General features: G+C 30.6%; 1 long non-coding RNA gene across 2 annotated transcripts in view; it reads left to right on the plus strand.

Moving 5' to 3' along the window:
* The window catches only part of LOC108661254, an 18,868-nt gene that overhangs the window by 2,256 nt on the left and 3,347 nt on the right, over nucleotides 1–13,265 (plus strand). Inside the window, exon 3 of one of the 2 annotated variants that reach the window (XR_001927003.1) lies at nucleotides 916–1,082. The exons of the other annotated variant lie outside the window; for it this stretch is intronic. This is a non-coding gene — a long non-coding RNA (uncharacterized LOC108661254). Of the gene's footprint in view, nucleotides 1–915; nucleotides 1,083–13,265 lie in introns of those variants that run through there. 2 annotated transcript variants of the gene reach the window in all.

Here is a 13,265-nt window from a genome sequence, read left to right on the forward strand (position 1 = left end):
ATATATATATATATATATATATATATATATATATACATGTATAGATATGTGTGTTATAGAAAGTTCATGAATATGTATATGGTTAAAATGTATGTGAAATTTAACATGTTAAACTTTGGGAAATTATATGAGTTTCATGTTGTGTTGGTCATGTGAACAGGGTGGCCTTTGCTTGAGGAAAGGGGGAATTTTTGCTGGTGCACTGTTTCTCGCTGTAGCGAGATTCAGCGAGAAACTCTTGGGTTGGAGGGGTAAGGCTAACCAAAAATCTCACTACAGCGAGAATGCCTTTCCGCTGCAGCAAGAATGTTACTATAGCTTCTCGCTGCAGCGAGAAACTTTCTGTTTTGAGACCAAAAATTTCGCTGCAGCGAGATTGAATCTCACTACAGCAAAAAACTTTTTGTTTTGCTCCTCATTTGGTTTGGTTGCTACCCTATTTTCCATTTCTTTAGTATCATAGTTGAGCATGGACTTCCAACATTAAGGAATTAATGAATTAAGTTTAAAATGAAGAGGTTTGGTGAGAAACCCTCGACCAGTTAAAAAACTCTCGGCTAGTTGATAATTTAAGTTAAGTGTCGTTGCAACAAAAATTCATTCTCATTGCGGCTACGCTAAAACGAGAATGCCTTTCCGCTGCAGCAAGTACCCGTCGTTTATTTGACCTGATTGGCATGAATGCTATTAAAGTTTTCACTCTCCAAATCCTTTGTTGAGCATGGACCCTTTTCATAAAGTGATTTACTCATGTGGAGTTTACATGAAGGGTTTTAATAAGAACTAAAATAAATTGCATTGTTTTAAAAAAATGAATGCATCATGATTTCGTTAAACACTCCTTATTGTATGCTTGTTCCCTTTCTTGTTCATTCACTAGGTTTATACTCACAATTTTCAACTTCATGTTTTCAGATCAAGAGGCGGCCGGTAACTAGATCAAGGTGCCCTTGTAGATTCGTTTCCTTAGTAGGTATCTCGGCATTCAATAGCCGTACATCACTCGGGTCTTTTCGCTGGAAATCGAGTCTTCTTTTTTAGATGTATAGACAAACTTGATGTAAATTATTAAGATACATGTTGTAGACAATGTACACTTGATTGGTATGCCATTATGAGATGACAATGTTTAGTATTATTTTGATTCAAAGTTATAAAATGTGACTTAGCAACTTTTAATGGAATGGTGAAAAGGTTATATTAATAGGCTTGCTTAGGCTTAGTGGACTACGTCCATTGGGCCCATGCGCCGGTCATGGCCCGGAATTTGGGTCTTGACAAAAAATGTCTACCGAAAGAAAGATACATAATAAACTCTTCACCTCAACAATGGACAGTACAAACTCGGTATTACAACTAGAATAACATTTTGTCTTAATAGTCCCCTGTACAAAAATTCAACCTACTATACACCCAAAAAACCAAGTTAGAACAAAAATCCAATGTCTTATACAAGTCTATTTGCTACAATTATTGTTTTAAAAAAATCACTACAAGTAACTAAACCACAGACGTGAACTTATAAATTTGAAACCCTCAAAAAAGGGAATTAATTTTTTTATCTTCTCATTCTCAAATAAACTAACCATGAATTTATAAAATGTATACCCTTGCTGACCTTTAGCTTTTCAAAAAGTTAATTGTTGGATTTCTATTAAATACTTACATATCTATTACAATTACACATTTGAATTGCATATAATTTTTATTCTTTACCATTTGTGTGAACTGTAAAAGATTGTTGGTTCAACAAAATTTTGAGCACTACATTGCTTAAAATTAACAGAGGTTGTTCCTGTGTGTTAGTAATGGTCTTTCGTACTATGTTTCTATTTATTATTTTTTATTTGTTTATATGCTTTGCTTTACGTAATTTTTGCAATCACAATTTATACCATTTATTATTGTTTTCATGATAAGTTTTTTTTAGTAGAAAAATAAAATTATTAGGATTTTTTAATTTCTTTTGCCATACAATTATTTCTGCTCTTTACTCTTTTTGTAGACTAAAAGGGTGGTTGATTGTGAAAATTTTAAAGATCTTCGCAACATTGTGTTTGCAAGACTAGTAGGTATGTATAGTCAACCTTTTTTTATAACATCTTTTTTATTTAATTTGTTTAATATATTTATCTACTTTGCTTAGCAAACCACCTGTAATTATTTTGAGTCATTTTTTTAAAAAAAATTATGGTCAACAACATTAATTGTTCATTTTTTGTTTATTTTTTATTCATTATTTGACAATTTCTTTTTCCTTCTAATTATATATGTAATTGATTGTCAAAAGATGTATGCTCTTTTTTTCAAATATATATATTCTGTTTTTTCATGAAAAGTTGTTTATTTAATATGGCTCACTTCATTTACGTAATACTGGTGTCATTGCATTATTTGTATATTTAATTATGAAAACTATAATGCCAACATTAATAATATATGTATACAAAAAAAATTTTAACATGACTTAGATGTTTATGACTCTAAAAATGGAAGAAAAAAAATCTAAACAACAACTTATATATGCTAATTTATCAATGTCTAAAATATACAACTTATATATGCTAATATATCAATGTCTAAAATATAAATATGATTTATCACAAGTATTTTATATTTGTAGAAATTCACATAAAAGATTGAATGTCATCTTTGCTTATCTACTACTTTTAGATGTACAAATTTTTTAGATAGAATTTATGCAATCTTGAACTTTTTTCAATATTTTCAATTTTCTAATTATAAAAATGACATTCAAATTTTTTCTTATGTTCTTATTGTTAGATATTACATTACTCACATAGCGTTTTCTCACTTGTTTGTCTAACGTATACATGTTATTTTGTTCTACAGTGTTTTGCAGTTTTTTTTCATTGAATATCACATCAACTAGCAATTGAGCACTGTAAAGCTTTCAACCTTACTTCACCTTCTTATTTTTGTATCTTTTTGTTCTCACTCCCTTTATTTGTTTTTTTTTTTGTCTAGGTTGTATTGTTTCTTTTTATGTTATTAATTTTTTAAGTTTTTTGTTAGATCTTTCTTTTGTAGTACTAAGTTTGTCTTTATGGATAAAAATATTTGTAATAAACAAAATAGATGTAACAGGATCAAATTATTGAGAGCTAAAAGATTAAGCAAGATAAAGAATTATGTAAGTTCTAATCCTGTTATATCTGAAGGTGACAATTACTCATTCCAGATTAAAGGAGAATTTCCTCCCCGACATAACAACACGAATAATGTCCCCCTAACCCGATGTATCTATGTGCCTATAAGAGGACATGTAATTCTCCATTCTACTACAAATGCTCACGAAGAATTGTAAACAATTCGAGTTGAACCTCTTACAGCTATTGCTAAGATGGTTCAGCAAATACTTCTTACATAAAAAGAAAATTTAATTGCACATCTTCTCTTTCATCTACCTCGAGTTATTTTTCCCAACAAAATACTTTAGTTATAATTAATGATTTGTGTAGAATCCATCAGCCTTTTGATTTTGCATTTTCTATTCCTGGGTCGTTAGATGTCGTCGATGCTGATCTTAATGGTAAACTTATCTTTCTTAAAATCTCCCTACACAATACTAGCATTGTTTTCTTTCTTTTTTTCCATAACATGTAAAACTATACAAACAATTTATGATTTAATTTTTCTTTAACCAAAATTATAAAGGTCACATAGAAGACGTTGATTATCAATCCAATAACCATACGTCATGCCTTCAATTATCATCTGAAAGAACCACTTCTATACATTTACGTAAGTCAAACAATATTAATAAAAATGTACCCACTTATTTAAAACGTTGTTTCGATATTATCATTAACTAATACTTATTATTGTTTTTAATCAATTTATTAAGGAATTGCTTCGTAACTTCTTGCTTCGGAGGACCTGATTATATTTGTCGTTTTTGCTCTGCTCATATGTGGTATGAAGAAAGAACTAACATATCAAAAGGAACTAGAAATCCGACTTTTGTCTTTGTTGTTAAGAAGGAATTATTAAAATATTTCTGTTTAAACAAACACCTTCTTTTCCTAGATCAGTTGCTTAGTAACGACACAAATCAAACAAGAATGAAATTTAAAGATAATATAAGAATGTATGATAGTATGTTCCAATTTACATCATTAGGAGGTAAAATAGATAATTCAATCAATAATAGGCCAAGCCCTTACACTTTTAAAATTAATGGACAACTTCATCATAAAATGGGTTTTCTTCTTCCTACAATTGGTAACAAACCAAAATTTGCTCACCTATATGTTTGCAATACTGACAATGAAATCTCAAATAGACCAAACATTTTCTCTAATGATGAGAACAACAAATCTATTGACAAATCTATAGTGGAAAGTTTATTAAAAATGCTTTATGAAAATAATCAGATTGTTAAAATTTTTAGGATGACTAGAGATAGACTAACAATATTAGATTCAACACCTCTTCAATTAAGACTTTTAGGATCTCGTAATAACTCTGAACCAAATTATCGATTGCCAACTGCTTTTGAAATTGCTGGGTTAATAGTTAATGATTTAGGAGAATATGATGGCCATTGAGATATCATAGTTGACCATATCAATGAAGGACTTAAACAAATAAATGAATTGCACTGTTCTTTTATAGCTATGCAATACCCTCTTTTTTCCCTTTATGGTGAAGATGGGTTTACAGTTATTATAAATTATGTTCATCCACTGATAAGAAAAAAACCACAACACCAAAAAGTAACTATGCGATAATATTATACCCATATAATTCACCAACGATCAATTGTTAAAAATACGTTGTTAAAAGGTGGTAGGCTTTTTCAACAATTTATAGTTGACACATTTACAGCTGTAGAAGAGGAAAGATTATTATATAAAGGCTTAAAAGACGCATTTGCAAAAGGTGAAAACAATGCGACCACTAAAGGAAAACGTATAGTATTACCTACAAGTTTCACTGGAAACCCACAATATTTATTACAAAATTACCAAGATGCAATGGCAATTTGTAGGTATTATGGTTGTCCTGACCTATTTATCACATTCACATGTAATACTAAATGGAAAGAAATTCAAGATGCACTAAGTTTGATTCCACATCAAAGACCAAAAGATAAACCTGATATAACTACGAGAGTCTTTCAAATAAAACTCTACTATTTAATGGAAGATCTAATGAAGAACAGACACTTTGGTCATACTACAACCGGTATGTCAATTAAACATAATGAATATTTATCACTTTAAATGAAACAATAAAATCATACTTTTCATGGACTAATACAAAAGTTTTCATCCTATATGATTCAGTGACTTACACCATTGAGTTTTAAAAATAAGGATTACCACATGTCCATATTTTTCTTTGGCTACATCGTGATGACAAATTCTCATCCTTAAAAGAAATAAATAAGATGATATCAACTGAACTGCCAAACAAAGACGTCAATCCAATAGCATATCAAGCTATAGCAAATTTTATGGTCCATAGACCATGTGGCTCATCACGACCAAACTCTCCATGCATGACCAAAGGGCATTGTTCCAAATACGTTCCAAAAAATTTCTAAACAAGCACTGTTATTAATAAAGATAGTTTCCCAATATATTGGAGAAGAAATATATCTTATAATACAGTTATAAAAAATGTTATTGAATTAGATGATAAATATGTAGTACCTCATAATGTTGATCTTGCATTCAAATATCAAGCTCACATTAATGTTGAAATTTGTGGTCAATCTAAAGCCATTAAATACTTATTCAAATACATCAATAAAGAACCAGATCGAGCACAAGTTATCCTAGAAAATTTAAACTCAAACATTGATCAAAATGAACAACAAATATCTATTCAAATAGATGAAATAAAAAAAATTTAGATTGTAGATATTTATTAGTATACGAAGCATGCTGAAGACTCTTTGGTTTTCTGATACACCATCAAGAACCAACAATTCAAAGATTAGCCATACATTTACCAGAACAAAAAAAAATTAACTTCCATGATAATGAAAATTTATCTAGAGTCATGCATAGGTTAGATATCAATAAAACGACCTTTACTAAATGGATGGTTGCAAATCAAAATGATCAAAATGGTAGGCATTTACTTTATGCAAACTATCGTACTAAATATGTTTGGCATCAACAAGAAACAAAATGGAAGAAAAGGGAGAAAAGAAGATGTATAGGCATGTACATCCAGTAGCAGGAGAATTGAATTTCCTACGAATGTTATTGAATGTAGTAAAAGGAGCAGCTAGCTATGAATATATCAGAACAATTGATGGCGTTACTTATCAAACCTTCCAAGAAACATGTAAGGTGCTTGGATTATTAGAAAATGATCGAGAATGGCATGATGCATTAATTCAAGCTTCACAATGGGCTTCGAGTCAACAATTAAGATAATTATTTGTAACCATTGTCACGTTTTGCCAAGTAGCAAATCCATTAGCCTTATGGGAAAGTAATTGGAGATTATTTTTAGAAGATATTGAACATAGATTAAAACACGTTTTTGGATCAATGCAATATACAATTCCAAATAATGATCTAAAAAATTATGTTTTGATAGCTTTCGAAGACCTATTCAACAAAAATTGTATCTCTTTATCTGAATTTAAATTACCTATGCCTAATCAACAAAATCTTTACCATGAAAAAAATAGGTTGATACATGTAGAAATTAACTATGACTTGATAGATCTCCAACAACTACACTTAAAATTGCTTTCAAACTTAAACCCTAAACAAATGCAAATTTATCAATGTGTTAAACAATCAATAGACAATGAAGAAGGAAAAATGATCTTTGTATATAGACATGGAGGAACAAGTAAGACTTACTTATGGAATACAATCATATCTGGAATAAGATCAACAGGAACAATTGTTTTGGCTGTTGCATCATCTGGTATTGCATCATTATTATTGCTAGGTGGCAAAATAGCTCAGTCAAGGTTTAAAATACCTTTCAATATCAATGAGTACTCCACGTGTCAAATAAAAAAAGGAACACAACTTGCTAGGTTAGTTCAAGCAAGTAGCTTAATAGTGTGGGATGAAGCATGTATGGTACATAGATATTGCTTTGAAGCTTTAGACAAAACTTTAAGAGATTTACTTGATCATGATTCTATTCAAGTACTAAACAAACCCTTTGGAGGAAAAACTATTCTACTAGGAGGTGATTTTAGACAAATTCTTCCTCTTGTTGAGTTTAGAAACAAAACAGATATTTTAACGCTACAATAATCAATCACCATTATGGCACAAATGCAAGATTTTTAATCTTAAAACTAACATGAAACTACTAAGGGATAACCTTGATGAGGAATCCAAGAAAGAAATTGAAGGGTTTGCACAATGGTTGCTAAATCTTGGTGATGGAAATTTAGAATATTTGGCTATGGAAAACGATGGTGACTCAAATTATATACCGTTACCAACGAATTTGTTAGTTCCACTTATGAATGACCCCATTCAAGACATGATCTCCACTGTTTATGATAGATTCGACAAATACTATACAAACCCTGAATATCTCAGACAAAGAGCTATAGTCACACCTTATAATGAAACAGTTGATATAATAAATGCACATGCACTTGATTTGATACTAGGAATGACAAAAACATACTTTAGTAGTGACTCAATTTCACAAGCCAGCGATAAAATATTAGATCATCAACTACTCTATCCAACAGAATTTCTTAACTCTCTTAAATTTTTTGGAATTCCAGATCATCTATTTCATCTAAAAGTTGGAGCAATTATCATGTTATTAAGGAATATAGACCAAAATTTTGGTTGATGCAATGGTACTAGGCTTATTATCACATAATTAGCTCCAAATGTCATAGAAGGAAAAACCATTTTCAATTCTGAAAGAAACAAAAAAAAATTTATACTGCAAATACTCTTAATTATGAAAAATCATAAATGACCATTCGTTTTCACAAGAAAACAATTCCCAGTGGGGTTATGCTATGGTATGACAATTAACAAAAGTCAAGGGCAAACCCTAGAAAAAATTGATTTGTATTTACCTAAACTTGTTTTCACTCATGATCAACTATATGTTGCTCTCTCTAGAGTCACATCTCGAAAAGGATTACAAATTTTAATCACTGACAAAAATGGTCAACCAATTACTCAAACAAAAAATATAGTATACAGGAAAATATTAGATAATTTGCATTAAGGTTTAGATCAACATCTTCTGACTGCTAGATATATTTGTTTAATATTTTTTTGTTACTTAAATTCATCAAAACTTATTCAAAATTGCATATTATTCCATACTACCTCCCTTTTTATTTTTATTTTTTTTGGGGGGGGGGGGAGGACACTTATTACATAATGCCTGTTTTGTTCCAACCGTCATTTATTATATGCATTTCAACCCATATTATTGCATAGAGATCTGTTTCTCCAACTTATTCTATTTTCAACTTCTGTCTTATAATTGCTTTAATTTGTGCTTATTTACTAATTATACATATAGTATAACATAAACATTTTACTCTTAAATATCTATTTAATTTAAAATGCATAACCTATTTGCTATCAATACAGGATAACAATAGCGGATCAATTTCTATCTGACCTACGATCTTTTCAACCAGCTACATCAGTCAAAGTAAGGATTGTTCATCCATGAGAATCAATTGATCCAAATCGTCCAGACACACTCCTCAACCTTGATTTCTTAGCAAATGATGCGCAGGTACACATTTTTTTTAATGATTAAATGTGATTTTTCTTTGAAAATTAAATACCATTCTCTAAGTATTAAACCCAACCCTGTATAGAATTTTATATATATATATATATATAACACCATATCCTAACAGAGTTTCCTTTGAAATATATTACAAATAGTTTGGCCATTTCTCAATTAGGAAAAAGCATTCTACAATTGTATAAATAACAATCCAATTGATATTGCTTTTGTAATTATTACTTATAATTAAATAAACATGCTAGCAAAGAAATATTTAATTTTTTTCATTCTCTACTGTTATAAAATATCAAGGTTAATTGGTGCCAACTAAATACCTAATCCAAAATATTAATAAACATAATTTCAAGTTACCATCTACTCCAATTTTTCCTTAAACACTTAACCATGACATGTTACGACACTAAACTTATTAAATAGAAATCTTGAAGATATTCTTTTTTATTATTAGTTACTATTACAATGATAAGAGAATGTAAATAATTACCATATAAACTTTGAACTTTCTTTATATTATAAATAAGGCAGAATACAGCCCGGTTGGTTAGTCGACAAGTTATGATGGATTGTTATTCTTTTGTATGGAATCATACAATTGTTTTGATACGATATATATTTTTAGTTCCTCGAACCTATATTAATCTAAATTGATTTACATTTTCATTTGGTGGGCAGAATTCCAAGATATTAATGAAACACTAATTTCTCTCTATTTAAATATTAACAAAACATAGATTTTTGTTTCATTTCAAATTTTAGGTACTTCACATGTCAAGATAATAGAATTTTGCTTCTATCTTTGTATGGTTGACTATTGAAAAATAATTTTAATATTAAAACTATATTTTGCATTCTTGGAGTTCCCAATTGGTAATAACATTTTCAATTCTTTATTCAGCAGAGAAATACGTTGCATTTTATGGTGAGAACCCCGGACATGCCACAATTTCGACTTCAATTGAAAGAAAGGATCCTTATATCAAATCAGCAAGTTTCAAATAAGTGATAAAAAGTCCAATTTTAACGCCATTCTTTCAAATATAATTGGGATCTTTACAAGGAACACCCAAATCCAAGAGCTTCATGAAGATTTGGCCCCATTTCCTTCATCATATTTTACTTTTGCATCATTTAATCAACTCAATGCAAAGATCCGATATGATGTTGTCTTGATAGGTATGGCCAACTCAATTATTTCCTAAATTGCTAAAGCATAATTTTTATAGCATATTTCATTATTGACACTACAAATAGTCACCAAACCTAATTAAAATGATGTTTGAAAACCTCACAGATTTTATTGGGGCTTTAAAATCGATGACCAATATTGCAAAGGTTCGCTTGTATAACAAAATATATGACATTAGAAAACGTGACCTTTACATTGAAGATCTCTAGTAAAAAAAGAAAAAGTGATAAACGCATTTGATCTTGTGGGCGAATAAATTTCGACATCCAATCTTATACTTGGTATTTTTATATACAATGGCAACAATTTAAAAGTTGTTTTATGCGCTGATAAAGCTGAAGACATAAGTGAAGACCACCTTCTTGATGAAGTGATCAGTCCTGTTATTGTCTTGGCTGCAACAATAGTGAAGAAATACATGAATAAGAATATTGCTATTAGTTATATTGTTTAGTATTTGTCATTTTTTTTTATAACTCTTTGCTACTCTTATAGACACCCTTTACCTTGCATTCAGTTCGGCCACCAAGATATATTTTGATCCAGATATATCTGAAACTGCAGTATTTAAATAGAGGTAATATCAATATTATAACTATAAATGGTAATTCAAATATAAAATATCAACTCACAAATCTTTTAACTCACAGATATCAAGAAAAACCATTTAATGTGCCAATCATAAACATGAAAATGGACTCACATCCACAAATTGGAAACAATAACAACTTTGAGGAATCAACCATTGCAGCTATTAATGCAGTTGACCTAACCAAAACCCAGGTAAAAGCAAACTTGAACAAACGATTTTTGAAACAAAATCTTAAACTCAAACATGCTAAAAATAAACATATATTGTAGAACATCAAATACAAGATACGTGCAATAATTACTGATATTGATTGCAGCAATTGATGGTTTTACAATTCATGTAACAAATATGGGTTAGCCTTACGATTTTGTGCTGAAAAGTATTGGTGCACTCAACATGATGAAAAGACATCGTTGCCAACGTAAGTAAATAATGAAACTTTTATATTGTTAGTTATCTTCATTTCATGAATTCAATGCTTTCCTAAATTCTTTTTATAATACCACATTGAGGAGAAAATTTTTTTGTGGATATGTGGTGATCTAGCTCAATGGAGCAAACATTCACATATACATAACATTTAAAATCTTAACATTTTCGTCATTTCTTTTTTTCTAGAATATGGATGTTTATATTCAAATTTTTTTTCTCACATTTTGAAAATCACTGCTAAATCCACTCTAACCTTCTTCACGCAGTCAAAATCTTTATTTCTATCTTCTTAATAATGAATTAAAACAAATAAATATACATGAACACAAGTTTATGTGTATTAATTTTAAAACATGTTTATAATTCATTGTGTTAGTATTCAAAACATTTTAAAATTATTATTATACAATATATGTATTGCTGGTATAAATATGTCATGACCCAATTTCTCGGGCCATGACCGATGCATGAGCTCAATGAGCATAGCTCACTAAGCCCAAGTAGGCCTATTTATTTACTTTTGCTTAACAAATTTATCATATCATGCATACACACACACCTTTTTTCGGGTGTGAACATAGCCAAAACACAATGGCATTATCAATAATAATATACATGCATTATACCAGTCATGTATTTAGCAATTTACATTGCATACACATATTCACATTGTTAGATTGTATTCACAATACAAAATGACCCATGACTTCCAGCGGAGACATTTACAATAAAATGGATTACTATCGAATGCCAGACACATACCCAGGAGATGCACTATGGGGACTCCTCGATCTAGGGTCCAACAGTCACCTGATCTGAAAACATGAATTTTTATAAAACGTGAGTACAATATTCAGTGAGTGAACAAGAAGGGAACAAGCATACCATAAGGAATGTTTATTGAAATCATGATGCATTCATTTTCTCAAAACCATGCAATTGTTTTAGCTCCTTTAAACCCCTAATGTAAACCCCACATGAGTAAATCACTTTACAAAAATCCATGCTCAACTATGGTACCAAAGAAATCGAAAATATGGCAAAAACTCACAAGTTAGCAAAATGGACAAAAAGTTTCTCGTTATAGCGAGAACCAGTTCTGGTGAAGGCCCTCAAACCCGAGAGTTTCTCGCTGTAGCGAGAATGAATTTCGCTGCAGCGAAACAGAGCAACAAGAGAAACATTTTTCCTCCACTCAACAAAAGGGCCATCCTACTAAACCAACAAAATCAACATAAAACTCATGAAAATTCCCAAAGTGCAATGTATCAATTTCACATATATGTCAATCATATATCATATTCATGAGCTTTCATTTCATAAGTATAGATATGCATAATTACATAGATAAACATGAATATCATCATAATCACACCCAGCTCATGTACGTCCTCCCACATTGTGCACATAACCGGCGCCATCGTGTGCATCCCCCCACATCGTGCACAATCAGTGCCATCGTGTACATCCCCCCACATCATGCACATGAGCACTATCATCATTCATCTCTCACACCACCATCATCACCGGCATGTGCATCCCCCCACATGTGCATACACACGGTTACAGTCATCATACACAATATCAATCATCATGCACAACACACACACACACACACACACACACACACACACACACACACACATATATATATATATATCATCATAATGCAATAGTGCATGAAGCCATAGCAATCACATATCACAACATAAAACCATTGAGCAAAAGCTTGTTCCCAAGGCACTTGTTTTTATGAAAAACTTGATAATTCATTCAAATGTGTGGCAAATACATTATATTTTCCAAAACAAGTTTTGAAGGCAGTTCATTCACCGGTATATTGTTGAGCCTTTAGCTGACTTTAATTCCCCTAATGATCCAATTGGGGTGATGGGGCTTCGTTAGAACCTACCGTCAAATTAACATTACCATAATGTTAATTCATACTTATAAACCCTAAAAGCTATCCCTTAACAAGCTTTCAATTGCCACTTTAAATGGCTATCTATGTTCACTATCTTAATCACTATAAAATAAATGAACATCCTCAAAAATAAAACAACTCATAGTCCTAATTACTAGCCATTATCTATAGCTAAAAACAAAGCTTAGTTCATCAATCACCCTAGGGTTTTTTTGTAGTTGAATTCTCTTCTAATAGCTTCCAAACAAATGGAGTAATTCTCTCTTTCTCTCTCTAGAATGCCCAACTAGTGAGAGAAAGTATGGAAATAAGATTTATCAAGGGTTTTGAAGTGAGAGAGTGAAAGAATACAAGGGTTCTAGTCAAAAGGGCATAAA

This window comes from Theobroma cacao, chromosome 3, assembly GCF_000208745.1.
Source record: "Theobroma cacao cultivar B97-61/B2 chromosome 3, Criollo_cocoa_genome_V2, whole genome shotgun sequence".
Classification (NCBI taxonomy): domain Eukaryota; kingdom Viridiplantae; phylum Streptophyta; class Magnoliopsida; order Malvales; family Malvaceae; genus Theobroma; species Theobroma cacao.